The following is a 17,700-nucleotide window of genomic DNA, read 5'->3' as shown; positions in this document are numbered from 1 at the left end:
AGTCTTTGCTTGCAGCATCTGTCGGAACAGATACTACACTTTGAGATATTAAATCTTTTATTCATGTTAAAAAAATACAGTCAAAATTAACGATGAACAAAAAACTTAGGCACATGGCCAACTCAAAATGGGGGATTTTGGGGGTCGTTGGTCATCCTTGTCACTCCAGAACTAAACAAATTCAAAAGTTTCTCCCAGCTAGTATCTTCTTTCACCATAATACCGCATTCACCCTTTCATATTGGGGGACGTCCTAGTAACTCCCAATTTTTAAAACATTTTTTATTGACGTGTAAAAACAAAAAAGATAACAATAAAATGGTACAATAATTCATTTGTATCGAGGGCGGGGGAAGAAAAAACAAAAGGTGATTAGTAGGACCCTCCCAACCCCGTCTAGTTGATAGACGGCCCGTTCCACTAGGTTTGTAAAAGGAACCTCGCTACTGCGGGTCAGTCTCTAGGTGGGTATGCCCTCTAGATGGGGGTGAATGGAGAAAAGAAAATTTTTGTGGGTAAGGGATGGAGGTTAGTTTGTATTTCTTTTTCTCCAAGATGGGTAAAATTTAGAGGGAGGGGTGAAAACAAAAATTGCAGGTAAGAGGGGATGGGGATCTTGGAGGCTTCCTAATCGGGGAGGGATGGAACACACACTCAGCTAGCTGAGAGACTACTTGTTTAATTTTTGATCCCGGCCAAAAGGCCGGGCAGATCCTTCTGTCAAAGGAGACATTCATTTTTATGTGTAACTTCTATATATATAGCATTCTTCACATCACATATACATCGACTGAGTTATGGTTATTAGCATATCACATTAAATTAAATCATTTTAAATAATTAGCTTGATGATATTACTCATTCGACATAATAGCCTCGTTAATACTGTACTATTTAAAAATATAATTTGAAATTAAATTATTTAGTTTATTTTCATTTTAAATTATATTTGATTTAACTTAAATTTACTTATTGTTATCGTAAATCTGAAACCTTTTAATTTTCAAACCAGAAAACCAAGTGGAATAACTGATAGTTTAATTCTTTGAGCACGTTATTAAATATTTTCTGTAATAGATTTGTTTTCATTTCGAAATATTCTTCTAAGCTGAATTCATTTTTTTTCGCTTATTCTTAATTTTTAGTAACTTTTTTTGTTTGTTATTGTTGAGTTATCCATTTTTTCATTGTATTTAGTAGTTTTACGCCGATATAATTCATCGTTCTGTTTATAATTGTTTATTTTTGATATAAAAATATACAGCCATTGAATTATAAGTGGTTTGCCATACTTATAGGTAAATGTGCATTGAACAGATACCATAATACTTAAATTTAAATTCAAATTTTGATATATCTTTTAATTTAAACGCGAAAAAAAAAACAACTGGGACGCTGAAACCGTACACAGTAAAGCACTGCGTTGTAAAATGCTCTTATGGTTGTCAACGGGTTAATGTAGATTTATTTGTAAGAAAATTGCGTTAAAATAACTTAAACGTAATATGGAAATGAACGATGTAAAAAAATGCAGAAAGTATTTACAATTGTTTATTTGGATAATTTGAACGCGAAAAAAAAACAATTGGGACGCTGAAAACGTACACAGTAAAACAATACGTTGTCAACGGGTTAAAGTTGATTTATTTGTAAGAAAATTGCGACAATATAGTTGTAATATAGAATAGTTACATAACATCCCACCCTTCCCATGTTAAATAATAATTTCTAAATAATATTTTAGTGCGAAGATCAAATTCTGCAAAAGTAGCGATTCATGTTTATTTGTTTACGCTGTTATGGGTTTATGTTTATGTACGTATACGGAACCGGAAGTCGTAAACCAAATCTTAGGTTACAATACCCGGCATAAGGTCATTTGAGTTTTATAATTATATAGATTTAGTATAAACTATAACTTTTTTTACCATATATGATATCACATACATCGCTATGGTATAATTATTACCATAAATCGGTATTTTTTAGTTTACCGACCCCTCGGCATTCACCTTTGAATTGTCGACTTTTAAAGCTTTTGGGGGATGCCGAGAACGAATATCGCATTTATTTCTTGCGAAAACGAGTAGTTATTCATATTTGAAGACATTCAGTATCCAACGTAATCACTACAGTTTGGCAAGCAAGATAACCGCACGTGCATTTACTAAAAAACACCAAAAAGAGCCAAACGAGCCAAAAAAAATGACCCCAGCCCTCCTTTCACTTTCTCATGATTGGACAAATAATTATTTTTATGATAAAAAAAAAATATTTTCCTTTTTTGACACAAACCGATTTTTTCTTCTTACACCAATTCTGATAATCAAAACCCGTCGCAAATTTACCGTTTGCATGGTATGAACTCCTGGACCCTGGGACTTTTTGAAGAAATGTTAGTTTAAATAAAATAGGGGATCACTTTTCTATAATAATTTTACCTAAAATGAGCACTCACACGTTGTTCCCCTCCAAAAAACATTAAGTAGTATTTATGAGATGTAAGCTGGAAAAAATGATATTCAACATTGAAACTGGATTACTTTGGAATCAAATTAAGATTTTATATAAGTGTGGCGTATTACAATAAAAAATTAATATAAATTTGCTGCGCTAAGATAATGCCGTTTTAAATATTATACCAGCTGACGTACAAGTTTATACTGGGTTTCCTCTATTTCCTTAAAGTTTACAGCCAAGATTAGAAGGTAATAACATCTATGAAAATTTTCTTCTATATTTATTTAAATATTATTCAGCTTCATGATTTCGATTTAATAACATGACATATAAGAAGTGAACTCTCCACCCGCTGATCAAACGAAAATAGTTTTTTTTTAATCTACGTAAATTAAGAGGAGGATTGCTAATTTGGATGGCTAATTTAAATTATTAGGGAGGTGACAGAGATCAAGGAGAGGTGACGCTGGTCAAGTAGGTAACGACATGCAATAACGATCTGAATGTTTTGCGTTTTAATTCAGTTCATTCCACAAACATCACGCAGTTATTGCCGTAAATACTCGATGTCTATCTAGAAAGAATTCTGACTAGAAAAATATCGGTGAAAATGACACCAAAAACATAATTAACTGATTCATACTATATGGTGATTATTATTTGGATTTTTTTTAATTTACTGTTCTCATCTTGAGTGTTATTTTCACATGCAACGCCGACTTGATTCATATGTATTTATTTCTGCGAACTAGGAAATCTGTATGTACTTCGAATCGCAAGAACAGGTGGCGCCACGAATACAATATTAAAATTTGGTTCTAAGATATACTTTCTGAAGATTAAAGATTCAATCCTGAATGTGGGCGAAGCTAAGAGTAAAACTGAGAATTACTTAAGACTTCCACTTGGACATGACTTGTTACAGAGAGGGGTCCTGGGAATCGCCAGAACACAATGAGTCAATCTCAGGAATGCGGTGACCTGTAATAGTGTTACGGAGAAGGTGTCCTGGAAATCGCCACTACACAATGAGATAATCCCAGGAATAAGGTGATCTGGAATGCGTCAATATTACGTCAATCGGACAGGAAAGCTAACCGATATTAGAATGGGTTAGACCAAAACCAGCAAAAGAACAATACAAAAAGCTGGCGAAAATAAGGTAATCAGGTCAATCGACACGGGAACTCTGACCCAGGTCGACACAACTTCTGAGAAACCCAACCTTACTCCACTAATATCCATCGCGCTCCGATGTTAATGTCACTTTTATTTTGATGTGTAAATAAACAAATCTATATTGAACTCATAAAAAGTGCTTCATATTTATTTTAAAACGAAAATGACGTTTCGTTTATACGGCCAAGAGAAACTTGACGATCACAGCACTTCGTATATGTAACAGCCGACAGAACGACTGGATGCTATAGATTAAATAAAAAGCTACGTTCAAAATTCCGTCCGATGTAATTGATACAATTTAAATATATTAAGATACAATTAAAAATAATAAAAAATGGGATATATTTGAATTCAATAAATATGGAGTAGATGAAATATAATTTTTGTAAGACTAACTAAGAGACATACAAAATTATAGTTAACTAGCTGTACCCTGCCACGCGTTGCAGTGGCTCAATTTGGTGTAATGGAAAAATTTATTAAAAGAGAAAATGCATGTTTCTTATATAAGTACAGTAATCCACTGCAAAAAGTGAAAAAGAAGGCGAAACTGAAAAAAATGGTACTCTTGCAGAATTTGATCGGAATCCTCGAGAGTTTCTGTCAATCATTCATGTTTTGAACTTGACCAACAATCAGTGGATGAAGCCGAACGTAGCGAAAATGTTGAAACGCTAAATGCTTTTTTTTTGTTGTTTTAAAAAATGTGATTTAGTAATTAATATTTGGTTGATGGTGGGGGGAGGGGGGTTACTATACACAGATTCGAAAAAGTCGTCCAAAAACAAATAAATGAAAGCAAAGGTAAGGTAATTTACGTTTCTACCTAATTGGATAATTGTTTAGTGTTTTTATGTAATGTAAAATGTTTAATTGGCTCAAAAAACAGAAATGGTCGCGAATTCTGTTGAATACGTTAAGTTTGGGAAAGTAAGTTGAAAACTAAAAACTATACAAAACAGTGTCTGAAACTCACCGAACATATGTTACCATGACATAGGCTGGCATAATGGATAGGTTTCTGACAGTATTTTGTATAGTTTTTTTTAGTTTTAACTCACTTTCTCTAACTTAAAGTATTCAACAGTGTCCACCGCCATTTGTAGCTTTCAAATACACCAATAAACACTGTTTTTCGAGCCGACTAAACGTTACATTAAATGAAAATGGTTTATATTACTAAACACAGATACAAAGAAGTTGTCAAAAAATAAATATATAACAAATAAATGTTATCAAAGGAAGAAAAGTAAGTGTTCTACCTAACTGGATAAGATTTTAGTGTTTTTATGTAATGTATAATCAGTTAAAAAACATTCAATGTTTATCGATATATCTGAAAAATACAAATGGCGGCAGACTGTATCGAACACGTTAAGTTTGGGGAAATTTTGGGAAAATGAGTTTAAACTAAAAATACTGTTAGGAACTCACTCAATATATGTTACCATGGTGTAGGCTGGCATATAATCGGTGGTTTTAAACTTTTGCTCGGTACAGGTTACGACTTTCAAAAATCCCTTTTAGTGATTACCTGGTTTGAGGATATTTGTACAACTAAACGGCAAATCTGCTCAAAAAAATCCGGTATTATTTTACTTTAAGGCCCTTTTCACGTTCATATATAACGAAATATTTTATTGTAGATTTCGGTGTGCTAAAAACGAATCTGCAAACCGTTTACGTAGCAAAAAAAAAGTTTTCATGACATTCATGAAATTACTTTTTCGAAAAGTGTGTGATCACTTTTCAATGTAAATTTAACTTAGAATGAGCACCCACTTTCTGGCCACCTGAGAGAGGGGCATTTTTCTGTTTCTTGGCTAAAAAGTTTTTTGTTTGATTTCTTTTGCATGGTAATAACCCCTGCACTCTGGGACTATTTTCCATTTAACAGCCGTAGCCTTCGTTTACGCTATGCGTAAGCATAAAGAAAGCTGTTCAGCCAATAAACATGGGAAAAAATCCCCCCTCTCTCAGGTGGCTAGAAAGTGGGTGCTCATTTTAAGTTAAATTTACATGGAAAAGTGATCGCCACTTTTTCGAAAAAGTAATTTCTTCATATCATAAAAACTATTTTTTTGCGATGGAAACGGTTTGCAGATTCGTTTTTAGCACACCAAAATCTACAAAAATTTTTTTGTTATTTACGAACGTGAGACGCACAGCCCTTAATGGAAAATTATATAAAAAATCCGGGGGAAAATAATTTTCAATAAAAACAGCAAATGAATTCGATAGAAAAAAATGGATGCTATTTTTTTTCTTTCTGTGTGTTTCTTGGCTAAAAAGTCTTTTTGTTTGATTTCTTTTGCATGGTATTAACCCTTGAACTCTGGGACTATTTTCCATTTCACAGACGTAGCCTTTGTTAATGCTATGCGTGAGCATAAACGAAAACTGTTAAATATGCATTCGCGTACCAAACTGCCTTGTCCAAAAAACCTTTAAGCCAATAAACACGAAAATAAATGCCCCTTCCTCAGGTGGCCAGAAAGTGGGTGCTCATTTTCAGTTAAATTTAGATGGAAAAGTGATCACCCACTTTTCGGAAAAAAAATTTCTTCAGATCATGAAAACTATTTTGATACTCCTTAGGCGTTGAGTTCCATGGCGACCCGCAGAATTATTTAATGGTCGTTCCCTTAGTACCCCCCTAGTCAAGGCTAACGCATGCGCACGTAACATTTTTTATTTATTTACTTACGTGGTGGAGTTTCTATACTGATAGGTTTTTTGAAATTTTTTCACTGGATTATTATTGATTGAACACTAACCAGATTATGAAAAAAAATTGAAAAAAAAAATCATTTCAACATTTGAAAAGGGTACTCACTTTTTAGTTACCACGTTCTGGTAAATCGGTCACTTTTTATTTATTTTTTTTTTTTCTAAATACGGAAGTTTCTTCGGGAGATATAAAATGGTCGCATGTTGACGAAGCAATGTATCGGGAGGCGTACGGGATTAAAAATTATTGGTAAATTTTTAGATTAGATCCACCTCCTCAATTTTCTTTTAAATGACGACTTGAAATGGTTTTCGACTATGCTGAATACGAAAATCGCATCGAAATTTTGCAGAAATAAGTAGTTATTAAGATATAAAAAGTTGTATTATGCATTGTAATCTTTGGCGGCCATCTTTTTTACGTGTGTGTATTTGTTTATGGCGCGTGTGCACGTAAAAAGATGGCCGCCGAAGAATACAATGCATAATACAACTATTTATTTCCGCAAAATTTCAATGCAATTTACGTGTTCAGCATACTCGGAAACCTATAAATGTCGTCATTGAAAGGAAAATTGTGGAGGTGGACCTAATCTAAAAAAAATACCAAATTATTAAACATTTCTCCAGCATGTTAGTGAAATTTATAATACTTTAAAAAAATTAAAAAGAAACAAAACAAAAGTTTTGAAAAAAAACCCACCTTTCACAAAAACAATTTTAAAAAAAAACCACAAACTGACTAAATAAGTAAAAAAAAAAATAATTAAAAATCTCGAAACTTTATTTTCATGAAAACAATAAAAAAAAGTCCTGTTCTCTCTATTTTTTTTCTTTGAGAAACAAATATATTTCTGACTTACAAATGCGGTAGAGACTCATTATTTTTACTTTCTATGGTTTTGATATACCGCGTTTTTATTGCTTACAAAATTGGTGACTGATTTATCAGAACGTTGTAACTAAAAAGTGAGCACCACTTTCAAATGTCGAAATAATGATTTCTTTTTTACATTATTTTTTAATAATCTGTTTAATTAGTGTCCAATCAATAATAATCCAGTGAAAAAAAATTCCAAAAACCTATAAGTATAGAAATTAAGCATCGGAGTAATGGTTGTACAACAACGTCACCTTTCGCACTTTTACAAACATTTTTTAAAAAAAGTAACTAAACCATTTAATGATAATTTGTCACGTGTACAAACATTTATTTATTTACGTAGGCTTAACTCCTTTCATGAATAAGAAAAGTTTTACTCTTTAAGAATAATAAAAGGAAAAAGTTACTGAACATTTATAAAAGGACTTCTTTTCATGAAGGCCAGAGGAATAGTTGGCCGAAAATTCGTGAAACAACAACTAATAAAGATGAGAATAATAATCCGCAATAAATAAAAATGGTGCTAATGCAGAGAGCGATCCGCGCTATTTTTTAAATGATATTTCCACGTTTAAATAACGTTTTACGATATGTTTTTTTTTTATTTATTCAATTGTAAGGTTATAGTACAGAATAGGTACAAAACATCCTTACCTCCCCATGTTAAGAATGACTTTTTAAATAATAACATTATTTCAGCACGGATCACTCTCTGCATGAGTAATCTTATATAGAAAAACAAAAAAAACTCAAAAGCAAGCAACAAACTTTTTTTTTGCCTTATATAATAAAGAAAAGATGTGTAAATTAAAAAAATTGGAAGATAAACAAATGAAATGTTTTTTTTGTTTTTTTTACTTATCGAGTTAACAGAAAATGAAACCTTTCGTCAATTCGTGGCTGTGAAATGAATCGAACCGGAAGTTCAGTTTTATCAACAGAACAGATTCGCAGAAACGATTAAATAAATATATTTATTTTATTTAATATTTTAATTTTAATTAGGTAAATTTATTTTAATAACATAAAAACATACCTCGACTCTAAAAATGGGTTGTCTGAAAATTTCAAATAAATTGGTAACGTATAAACATGGTTTTATTTGTTTAGAACGAACCAACTTTACATTTTTATATATATAGATTTGAATATTATACTTTAACTTAGATTATTGATAAATGAAACTCACAAATAATTAATTTATATTAAAATATCTTAAATGATTTTATGAAATTAAAAAATAATATAATCAATTTATAATACAAATAAATTAATAAATATATATTATATAATAAAACAACAATAAAACTAGATAAATATATTATTTATAAATATAATAAAAATCGTTTAATATAACTAGGTTTGAGTAAATTTTTTTTTACAACGGATCACCAATTATATAGGCCCATAGGTCATTCGAGGATAGGGGTTAATATGCATACAATGATCAATGGGACAATGTCGTAGTAATTGTTAGTAGTGGAAATTTTGTAAATTGGAGTACTGAAGGGGAACGCCTCATCAAGAACTTGTTTACATTGAACTTGAAGATGATTATAGTCAGCCGGAAAGTAGGACAAAAAGAAGAGAGTTGCACAGGTGTGCAGTTCTAAGAAAGAAGCTTTGTTCATGGAATCTACGTTTAGGTTTAGGCACAGATAAAGAGTGGGGAAAATTATTGATAGTGTTTTCAGTTAGAAGAGTGTTTCTCGTGAAAGTTTTGCGAGGGGGGACCATATACTAGAGCTCAGACGAGCACTTAACATGAGAATAACAATAAAGCATAGACAGGTTTGCAACGTCTCTTTGTGAGAAAGAGGTTGCAGGGAAGAGAAAAGGGCATTCCTTAGTCGGCTACAAAGTCTATTTTGAACTCTGTCAAGGCAGGATAAGTGCTTCTAGAAGCTCCTGCACAGATGTATTCTACTAGTATCTCTAAAAATTAATAGAATTTATTAATACGGAGATTAAATTTGAATGATTTTACTTGAAAATTAAAAATAGCGCAATAAAAGATAAAATTTACTTCAAATTTTCGGATTTTGAAATCATGCCTTTTTTTTCTTTTAATGGATTGATAGTTGCTGTTTCTTCTGAGGAGGAAAGGGCAGATTAGATTTATTGATAGATATAATTAAATGAATGATTTTGAGCTATGAGATAGCGTTTGTCAAGAATTGTTAAACGTAATTAAAGGTATAAATTGTAAGATGATCAATATCACGAAATGTATATATATATACATATATATATACATATATATATATATATATATATATATATATATATATATATATATATATATATATATATATATATATATATAGTAATTTATAAAATATACATGGCGATTAAGCTACCCTGAATATTCGGCGTTTCATCCACTCCAGGATTCGTCAGGCTTATGCGCGAATTCTGTGGTTGTTTATCGTTTTTATGTGGTCCTCTTCTGTTGAGGATTTTAGTTAGCCAATAAGCTTTATTGTATCCACCGCGCCCCTTCCGGTTGGCATGCATTTTATCGAACAAAGGATCTGTTTTACGTTAGTGGTTTAAGGCAGACATTTTCCTTTATACATACATATATATATATATATATATATATATATAAATATACATATGTGTACATACATATATGCACATATATATATACATATATATATATACATACATATATGTGTGATCGTTTATGTATATTCATGTTTATTTAATTTATTTATTTGTTTATTTTCTATTGTTTTTGTTAGTTTTAAAGCTATTTTGTATCGCTATCCTAGAGTAAGTTTTATTTTACCGGCGAATGTCCACTTTCTTTGAGTTCCCAGTATTTATTCGCTAGTGTTGTTTTTATACGGTGTTTTTTATTGTTGAATGTACTTTTGTGGTCATAGTATCGGGTTTTGAAATCTAAGGAAGTCATGCCTATGTAATATTTCTTGTTATTCGGGTTTTCTTTCGCAAATATTGTTGCCTGATAAACTACGCTTTTTGTTAGACATTTATTTTGAACTAGGCAAAGTGGGCGGTATCTACAATTGCATTTATCTTGTTCGTTATTAGTATTTTTTATTTATGGTATGGTTGTTCTTGTCCGGAGTTGGATTGTTATTATTATTATTATTGTTATTGTTATTATTATTATTATTATTATTATTATTATTATTATTATTATTATTATTATTATTTCTGCTAGTGTTAGTTTTATTTTTTTCATGGTGTCTACTTTTTATTGTTTATTTTGTTGTTGTTTACATTTTTTTATTTAGTATTTTGTTATTATGTGCTTTAATTAGCATCTCTAAATTTTCGCAACAACTGTAGGATACCTTTAAGGTATTTTTATTGAAGATTTTGTGTAAGATGTTGGTTGCGGGAAAGTGTTTTTCAATAAGATCTAGAAATTTCTTGCTAAGATTTGTTTTTAACATTTGATTGTATGGGGCCGCATACCAAATTATAGTTCTTTTTCTTCTATTTTTAATTTTATTATAGTTATTGGTGTTTTGTTGCTTATATTTGATATCGATATTTTTGTATCTACTATTTTTTAGGGCTGTTTCGTAGATATTGGTTGACCTGTTAAATGCATTTTCATCGCTTAAGTTATTACCGAGTCTACTTACGATCGAGTTAGGAATGTATTTTATAATTGATGGTGGGTGATTGGACGAAGGGTTTACGTAAATTGGAGTAGCGTTATCTTTTAAGTATGGTTCATATGTGTTTTTTATCTAAGTTTAACGTGACGTCCAGGAAGTTTGTTATTTTTATGTTAGCTGATACGTCTGCTTTTAGGCCTAATTTTTTCATTTCCTTGTGTATGATTTTCTTAAAGTTTTCTCCCTTGACTTTGTTGGAGTTTTTTTTTATTATAGCTAGTCCGTCATCTCTATATAGGGCGATATCCGTAGTATGGAATATGCTTGTGAGGGTATATAGAATGAATAATCCCACAAGATCTGATGCCTCTGCAGAATCCCTGGCACCCATCGCCAAATTAAAAGAATTTTTCAATTATGTGCATATATGTATGTACACATATGCATATATATATATATATATATATATATATATATATATATATATATATAAAAGGAAAATGTCTGCCTTAAACCACTAACGTAGTTCTAAAACAGATCCTTTGTTCGATAAAATACATGCCAACTGGCTGATCGGAAGGGGCGCGGTGGATACTAGAAAGCTGATTGGCTAACTAAAATCCTCAACAGAAGAGAACCACATAAAAACGATATACAACCACAGAATTCGCGCATAAGCCTGACGAATCCTGGATTGGATGAAACGCTGAATATTCAGCGTAGCTAAATCGCCATATATATTTTATAAATTACTAACTAGCTCTACCTACGTATTGAGCACTTTTGAAGTAAATACTTAAAGTTTACGCATAAATTTATACTTTCGTATATTAATTTTGTGTGAGTAAATGAAGTAGTTATATATATATATATATATATATATATATATATATATATATATATATAAATTTCAAGTACATTGTAGCAACAAAATCGGAAACCAATATATCTGTCACCGTGGCTCAAAACATATGTATTTTTATAAATAAAATTATATAAACAATCATCTTGAAAATATTGACAAAATAGCGTAATAACAAGAATAGCTACAATTATTTTTAGTGTGCTTTCATAAAATTGTGAGCATGGGTAGGAAAACATCCTATTAAGCTCGACTGGTATATTTCGTTTTCTTTATCTTTTTAATAACCGCATGCACTCTAAAACAGAAAAAAAGATATCCCACATACAGTCGTTAAGTGCAGTCTATTTTCAACAATGTTGCAATGTTAATGCTTTATTCATTATCTCATTATGTATTCATTTTGACTCTTTCAGATATTAATAACTGCATTACTCTTACTAATGAATTAATACTTATGAGGGCCAAATACCTTTCGAGGATAAAGGTTCATGGAATGAATTGATTGTTAAATGAATAATGTGGAATATGATGAGACGATTGAAACAGGTGATTGAAGATCAATAGAATGTACAAAATGTGACCGTTCTTTATGAAAATGGTTTATTAAAAAATATTTGTTGAATATAAAAACGACTACTAGGTATGCAGTCTCGGGATAACGTGTTCTATGAACTCGAAGTTCTTGATAAGGACCTTTTTTAAAGGTAATTCTCTTTGGTATGCTGAGAAAGCAATTTCAATTATTTGCAATATAATCCGCTAATATATATATATATATATATATATATATATATATATATATATATATATATATATATATATTCTAAGGTTGACGATCGTAGAAAAGTGAGTTTTGTTCGCCACGTGGATCGGAGAAATTTAAATGAACGTTTATCCGTAAAAATATCCGCATTCGCCTTTTTCTGTAAATTTGAGAATTCATTTGACTATGAAATTCGAAATACGAATCATGCAACTGTATTAGCTATGAAGAAACAACTGATATTATTACTAAATACCTTTCATTACAAACATTGTATTTATAGGAAAATATCTGGAATTTAATATTTTTATTTTACATGTTTCATTTCAGTCAGAAGTATGATTTTCAAACGTGACTGATTTTCACGTGGCTTTACATATGTTTGTTCAAACACACTTTTGGCAAACAAAAGAATCCTCAATTCTAATTCTAACATATTTTTAAGCAACATCTTTTTTAATTTGCATTGTCCATTCTTTTAACTGACGTATTTAATATACAGATTTATAAAGAATGGACAATCGACTCTTTTTCAGATATGAACAATATTTAACTATTTTTAATAGAATTAACAATAGACTTAATTTCTAACATTCCATTTTCCATTATCTTTAACACTTGCCTACAGGGTTCGATTCTAACCTCATCCTAATATCATTTTCACTTATCTAGAATATCTTCTTATGTACATGGGAAGAGACAACCCTTCCATGTCCCAAAAGTCGCACATCATCTAGATTTTTATAAAAATAAATATAATATCTATTTTCTTGTTCATTAGCTCAACAGATAGACAATTCTAGTACACATTTGAGATGTTCCCGAAGACAAAATTTCCAAGAGGGACAGATCTGGTGAGCGGAGTAGCCACTCCACAAAGATCAGTATATGGTGTGCAACTTCTGAGACACCCTGTATATATATATATATATATATATATATATATATATATATATATAGAGAGAGAGAGAGAGAGAGAGAGATATGTGCGTGTGTTTATGACTATAATATATATATGTATAAATATCTAGTGTTTAGATATATATATGCATATATATGTATATATATATGTATATATTATACATATATATATATATATATATATATATATATATATATATATATATATATATATATATGATTAAATAACGTTCCATAAATAAATTTTTAATCATTTCTAAACAAGTTTCTCATTCAATAATTTATGCTCGATAATTAAAGGTTGATTAAAAAGGAAGTTAAGATCATCATGTATTTAGAGTTACACATTTTTAAAACATTCAATAAAAAGAAGTGAATTCAATTTTAAAGCCAAGATTTTACTAAGAAAATATTATTCTTATTAGAAATAAAACATTAGCTGCAAATAATTAAAATATATATATATTTTTCTTCGTAAACAATTGTTTTTCAAGAAAAGAGAAAATTTTTTTGAATGACAATTGTAAAATATGTTCGCATTACATTTCAATTTATGTACGTTTGTATATTCAGGGAAGCGGAAAACAGGGAAGGAATTCCGAACTCTAGCAGTTCGAAACTATTAAAGTCGAAACATTTTCAGCCTGAGGGGGGCCTCTATAGGTGAGGCGTAGGATTTTGTTGTTTTTCAGATTAGTGGAGGAGTATTTAAGGAAGAGGTGGCACAAGTTTTTCTCAATCCATAAAATCGAAAGAATAACAACTCCTTAAATGCAAAACGTTTACATCATCTAAAATGTACAGGGTGGATCAATAATATTTTTGCTATAGAAAAGACGACATTATTCCATTTTGTTAAATGAAAATCGATTATATTTTTTGTTGCAGACCATCTACTAGATGGCCATGTACAAATCTCAAGAGCGATACGAACCTTCTATAATCTCTGATAGCAATACAATGTTCACTGAGCGAGATCGAAGATGCACTGCTGTACAACTCATGCCTTTTTCAGATTCAAGTTATGATAACAGGACAATTGCCATCACCCTCAAAATACAAATCTGGATGATTCAACGCTTGAAGGCACAGCTCAAATAAGTTTCCGGCCAAGGTAATGGTCTTTGGTGCGGTTTTAAGTGAGGGTCACATCATGCCACCTCACAACTTTGAAGTCGGCTTGGAAGTCAATACCAAAGTGTGCTTGGATGTGATGAAGAGTGTAGTGCTCCCCTGATGCAATTATATGGAAGCAAAGGCACATAGGCTTGGCTTCAGAAGGAGTGCTACGACTTTGTACCCTTCTCTCACTGACCCCCTCTCCTTCCTCGACCTGAACCCGCTGGACTATTTCGTTTGGTCATACATCGAGAACATCACCAACATGACCTCACACAACACCAAAGCCAGCCTGATCGCCGCCATCCGTCGAGTATTCGCCGATCTCCCGCCGGCACTTGCGTGCTCCCAGTTCCAGCACCGTATCGAGATGGTGGCTGAGGCTGAAGGCAGCTACATTGACTAAGTTTCATGAATTGATTTTTTCAATAAAAGTTTTTTTAAAAAGCTGTAGTGTTGTTTTCTTTAAACCCTGTAATGCCCGTTTTCATATGATTCTTAAAATACAAATGATATGTAATTAATAACAATGTGTTTTTTTTAGTATAAGCGGGAAGCGAAGGTAAAAGAGGTGGCTGTTTTCATGTTGTTTGATAATTTTCTGAGGCGCATGATTATAGGAAAGAGATTAAAATCACAAGAGTTAGCTGTTAATAAATTTATAATTAAAGAGGTGGGTGGATGGTGAATAAGAATCTGAGGTAAGACTTGGAAGAGGCGGAATGGAATGGTGAATATGGGAAAATGGGAAATTAAACGAAAACGAGGAATCGTGTGGTTTAATGTAAAAAGAAAAAGGGAAATATTGATGATAATGAACAGAAGAAGCAAAGGGGGAGGAGAAAGAGATGAATGAGGAATCAAGAAAAGAAGACAAAAATAAAACGAAAAATACGAGGAAAAAGAAAAAAAGTAAGAAAAGACGAGAAGGCGAATAAGAATGGGGAGAGAGAAGATTAAAAAGAGAAAAAAGAAGAAATAGGGGAAATAAGAGGAAAAGAGAAAAAAGAGAAAATGAAGAAGAAATGGAGAAAAGGAATAAAAAAGAAGAAGAAGAACAATAACAACGACGGCGAGAAGGAGGAGAAGAAGAAAAAGGAGAAGGAAAGGAAAAAATGAGGAGTAGAATCAGTAGTAGAAAAGAAAGAAAAGAAGTAAATGAAGAAAGAATATCAGCAGAGAAAGAAAATGAGTGGAAGAATAATAAAAAAGAAAAAAAAAACGAAAAAAAGAAAACCACAGGTATGAGAAAAGAAAACGTGAAGAAGAATACGAAAAAGAATATGACGGAGTAGAAAGCAAAGATAGAAAAAAAGGGATAAGAAAAAAAAGTATTATATATTATTTTTTATTTATTACTAGCAGTTCAGCCCGGCGGCGGAATTTTGTATAATCTGCAAAGGTCAACTCTTTCAACTTTGATTTTTTGGCAGAAAAATTGTCGCCACAAAATTTATTAAAATGCTTGCCGTCTGTCTGAATACCCTTTATGCATAAATTTTAAGTGTTTAGACCTAAAATTGGCTGAGTAGTTTGCTAGAGACCGTAAAGGTAAAATCATTTGAACTTTCACCCCTTGGCAGATTAAATTTTCAACCCAAATCGATTAAAAAGCTTGCCCCATCTCGGAATACCCTTTATGTAAAATGTTAAATGTTTAGACCAGAAATTAGCTGAGTAGGTCAATCTTTTTTTTTAACTTTGACCCAAATTTTGATCCCTTACCATTTATTTATTTTTTTTTTTAGAGGGAGGCTCAAATCAAATTAAAATGTTTGATCCATGCCAAATAACCCACATTTAACATTTCAAGTATTTAGACCCAAAATTGGCGGAGGAGTTTGGTAGAGTTTTCCAAGTCAAATCGTTGAATTTTTACCCAATTAACAGCCTAATTTCTGTCCGAAAACCGATTAAAATTTTTTTCTCAAATCTCAATACTTCTTATGTCAAATCTTGAGTCGCTAGACCGAAATTGACTTCCAACGTAGACCCCTACTACCATGTCTCCTTCTCTAACATCAGGGGTCTACGTTCTAACCTTCCAGAGGTTGAAACCCAATTACAGGAGGCTAAACCAGACCTTTTATTTTTAAGTGAAACTGGCATTGGACAGGCTATTTCCCTAGAAGAGTTTGCAATTACAGGATACTCTAACTTCTAAATCTGACCCCCTAGATCGCCATGGGCATGGAATATGTGCCTATATTAAAGATAGCTTTCCATGTGGGAGGGACATCTCCAGGGAAGATCCTAACTTACCCTATATGTGCTTCCGGGTTGCTTTAGCTCACACTACTGCATTTATATTTACTCTCTATCGCCCCCACAACAGCGGAGTTACTATCTTTCAAAGCATATCTGAGAAAATTGACCAAGTCCTATCTGCTTATCCTTCAGCTTACATTCACGTATGTGGAGACTTCAATGTTCACAACGTCGAATGGTTGACCCACTCAAACAAGACCGATGACGAGGGGAGGTTCTGTCATGATTTCTCCATTGCCTATGACCTCACTCAGATTGTTCAGGAACCCACACGTGTGCCCGACAATGACGGCCAGTATGCGAGCCTACTAGACCTTTTTCTCACAACTTGCCCTGAACTATGTTCAGTTTCTGTTCTGTCGCCTCTTGGATCTTCCGACCACTCTGTTGTATCAATTAAGATAAAAATGAAATGTAATAAGTCCCCAGACGTACCTCTCCATCGTACAGTATATCGATACACTAAGGCTGACTGGGATAGCTTCCGTACATTTATATCTGATCTACCTCTGCAATCCATGTTTAAAAAGGATGTGTCCTCTATAGTATTAGACCTGACTGAATGGTTAATTGTAGGTATTGACCATTTCATACCCTCTAAAAAGTTTTAGCAAAAACCTAACAGCCAGCCATGGTTCTCTCCAGAATGTGCTGCTGCCATTGCGCACAGAAATCACTTTTTCCACTGCTTCAAACGTAATAGATATATGGAAACTAAAGCCGTTTTCAGGACTGTCAGCAACCATTGTAAGAAAGTAATAAGGAACGCAAGAGAGTTGTATGTTCAATCTGTTAAGTCCAAAGTAGCTGAGCAGCGGCTTGGTTCCCACCAGTTTTGGCAAACAGCAAACAGAATCCTGAACAGAAGCGTGTGCTCCATCCCAACTATTATCAATGGACCTGAGGTAAT

At 32.1% G+C, this 17,700-nt stretch overlaps 1 protein-coding gene across 1 annotated transcript in view; it reads right to left on the bottom strand.

Moving 5' to 3' along the window:
• The window catches only part of LOC145278789 (short transient receptor potential channel 7-like), a 570,160-nt gene that overhangs the window by 107,476 nt on the left and 444,984 nt on the right, over window positions 1-17,700 (bottom strand). The window lies entirely within an intron of this gene.

This window comes from Euprymna scolopes, chromosome 1 (assembly GCF_053919585.1).
Source record: "Euprymna scolopes isolate OS-2025 chromosome 1, ASM5391958v1, whole genome shotgun sequence".
Classification (NCBI taxonomy): Eukaryota; Metazoa; Mollusca; class Cephalopoda; order Sepiida; family Sepiolidae; genus Euprymna; species Euprymna scolopes.
Note: the sequence above shows the minus strand (reverse complement) of the source record. Positions and strands in the feature narration are given on the sequence as shown.